We start from the raw sequence: 3,664 nt of genomic DNA on the forward strand, positions 1-3,664 counted from the left end.
GCCCTAGCCTCCGATGCCAGAGCCAGCATTCTGAAGCTTTTGCTAGAAGACATACGACAAGCTGTGGTCCTGCTGAGAAATCTACCACGTAAAAATCATCTTTCCGATACCCTTCAAACACTAGAGACTTGTCAAATTCCATTAGAACAAGGCAGCGATATTTTCCAAACATTACGATCATGTTCAAATCGCAAAGCATTGAGACAGACATTAAGTTGAAGCCAAGGGATTCAACAAGCATGACTTTATCCATGTGATGATCCTTTGAGATTGCAACTCTACCTAGACCCAATACCTTACTTTTACCAGTGTCAGCAAATGTGATGTGACTCTTGTCGGATGGACGTAAGGTTGAGTCCATAAGAAGGATTCTTTTGCCAGTCATGTGATTGGTACACCCACTATCAATAATTCATTCTGAAGACACTGGTGTCATACCCTACAGTGCAGTTTGGGGGATAGACTTCACGAAGAGAATTGTGAAACAAAAACATTTGATGAACCAGTGGGTTATGAAAGCTTAGATCGAGATTAGGACTGATAGGGAGAGTAGCAAGCGATACAGGAATGAAGTACATAGTAAGACCATTCGGGCATTTGATCTTGCGCCCTACAAGATGTTTAAGGTCCCCAGCAATAGCGTCATACGATTTTGGTTTTCTGCTGGAGACCTTTCCCTGCAAAAGAGAGTTAAGCTTTCTTAGCCACCCACATCTTCAAGGGTGGCTTAGAAGCAATAAGTCTAAGTGCAGCGTCTGAGAACTTTGGCTTTGGAGCCCTAGCAAAAAGTCTTACAGGCGGACAATAGTACTCATAAGAATAAGCAGAATAGTTCTTGGTCTTATGAACATGGCGGTTTGATGAACCGTGCTCATATTCATAGGCTGAGTCTGGTTTCCCTGCAAAACATTTGCGTTAGTGCGACTCAGGTGAGTCCTCTGTCTGTATGAAGCCTTTGGACCGTATGAAGCATGTGGTCTGGGGTTTGTCTTCTTCACCTGTGGTGTCATGATGACATTCACAGGAAGATTCTCTAAACACTTTTTCGGCACCCAGATCTTCTTCATAGGCGGCCCATTCCTGTAGTTAGTACCAATATACCTGGCAAACACTTCACCATTCTGATTCTTAAATAGTTTATAGTTTGCATCAAAGGATTCATCAATGACAATGGGGTTAGCACAAGTGAAGCCAGATAGAGTGGATGGATCTGCTGAAGGTTCCTTTGCAGCAACCCACGTGGTTTTGGAGTACTGCTCAGGTTTCCAGTAAGAGCCATCAGCATTCATTTTCCTTACGAACCCAACACCCTCTTTCCTCGGGTTTCAGTTCAGAATCTGCCTTTTGAGGACATCACATAGTGTCTGATTCCCTTTAAGACTTCTGTACATCCCTATTTCAAGCAATGTCTTCAACCTAGCATTCTCATCAGCAATAGCAGTGGTATCCTCAGCAGAGGGGTTAGTTCCCACATCAACAGTTGAAGATATTGCAACGGTAGCGCCAGTAGAACATTCAGCAACAGAAGTAGCATTATCATGCTCAATGCATTTAAGACATGGTGGTTCAAATCCTTCCTGAGTTGAACTGATCTGTTCGGCACGAAGCGACTCGTTTTCTTTCTGAAGATCTTCATGAGCTGCTCTCAATTTCTCAAGATCTTGCTTCCTTTGAAGATAATCATAGGAAAGCATTTCATGAGCTGTTGAGAGCGTTTCATCACGACTTTCAAGTTCCTCATACTTAATGTGAAGATTTTTTATGTCTTCAATTAAGGACTGAGATCGAGTCATTTCAGCGTCTAACAGATCATCGCTTTTGTCTAACAGTTTTTGAATGTGTTCCATGGTTTTCTGTTGTTCAGTTGCAATTTTAGCGAGTGTTTTGTAGCTGAGTTTGGAACCACAATCAGAGTCATCGTCACTAGATGTTTGATAGTGAGTAGTGCGTGTGTTTACCTTGGCACCGCGTGCCATGAAGCAGTAGGTAGGAGTGGAGTAGTCTTTGTCATTTGCACAGGTGTCGGTGATGGAGTCATTGTCTTCAGTGTTGAAGATGGACTTGGCGACGTATGCTGTAGCCAGACTCGCAATGCCAGAATCGGACTCCTCCTCAGACTCCACCTCCGCCTCCTCAGAAGCGGACTCCTCCTCTGAATCCATTTCCTTACCAACAAACACACGTGCCTTGCTAGATGAGCTCTTCTTATGTGATGAAGACTCTGAGGAGGACTTGGAAGAAGACTTTGAGTATTTCTTCTTCTTCTTGTCATCAGAATCATACTCCTTGCTCTCCTTTTTCTTCTTGTTCTCAATGTCCCACTGCGGACACTCAGAGATGTAGTGGCCAGGTTTCTTGCACTTGTGACATGTTTTCTTCTTGTAGTCATGAGCAGAAACTTCATTATTCCTTGAGCTTGATCGTGAAGACTTTCTGAAGCCTTTCTTCTTGGTGAATTTTTGGAACTTCTTCACAAGCATAGCAAGTTCCTTTTCAATGTCTTCAGGATCATCAAAACTGCTGTCAGATTCTTCTTCAGATGAGGAGACAGCTTTTGCCTTCAAGGCACGAGTTCGCCCATAGTTGGGACCATAGATATCTCTTTTCTCAGAAAGCTGAAACTCATGTGTATTGAGCCTCTCAAGTATGTCAGACGGATCGAGTGTCTTGAAATCAGGACGTTCTTGAATCATTAGGACTAGGGTGTCAAACGAACTGTCAAGTGATCTCAAGAGTGTCTTGACGACTTCATACTTGGTGATCTCAGTAGCGCCGAGGGCTTGAAGCTCATTTGTGATGTCAGTGAGTCGATCAAACGTGAGCTGGACATTCTCATTGTCATTTCTCTTGAAGCGGTTGAAGAGGTTCCGAAGGACACTGATTCTCTGATCTCTCTGGGTTGAGACGCCTTCGTTGACCTTGGAGAGCCAGTCCCAGACTAGCTTAGATGTTTCCAAAGCACTCACGCGGCCATACTGTCCTTTGGTCAGATGACCAGAGATGATATTCTTGGCAGTAGAGTCCAGTTGAACGAACTTCTTGATGTCAGCAGCAGTGACACCTTCTCCAGCCTTGGGAACGCCGTTCTTGACGACATACCATAGGTCGACGTCAATGGCTTCAAGATGCATGCGCATCTTATTCTTCCAGTGGGGATATTCAGTTCCATCGAAGACGGGGCACGCAGCGGTGACTTTAATTATCCCTGCAGTCGACATAGCTAAAATTCTAGGTGGTTAAACCGAATCACACAGAACAAGGGAGTACCTTGCTCTGATACCAATTGAAAGTGCGTTATATCGACTAGAGGGGGGTGAATAGGCGATTTTTATGAAAGTCTTCAAAACGTGGAAGTTTCGAAGACAAACGATAGAGATAAACCTATTACCATGTAGCGGAAGGTAGACTACACTAGGCAAACCATAGTCAAGTATTCAATGAAGTGAAAGCACAATGACTAATAGCAGCTAGGTAGTAAGGATCGGGTAGGAAGATATTATGAAGCCGATCAGAACAAGCAGTCACTCAGTGAAGACAGAAGATAGTGCAATCATACAATGTCTTCACCAGGACCAACAGTAAGTAAAGGGAAGGGAAGGATGAAACCAGTGACTCGTTGAAGACAATGATTTGTTGGACCAGTTCCGGTTGCTGTGACAACTGT

The sequence above is a fragment of the Triticum aestivum genome, chromosome 6A (assembly GCF_018294505.1).
Source record: "Triticum aestivum cultivar Chinese Spring chromosome 6A, IWGSC CS RefSeq v2.1, whole genome shotgun sequence".
NCBI classification, from domain to species: Eukaryota; Viridiplantae; Streptophyta; class Magnoliopsida; order Poales; family Poaceae; genus Triticum; species Triticum aestivum.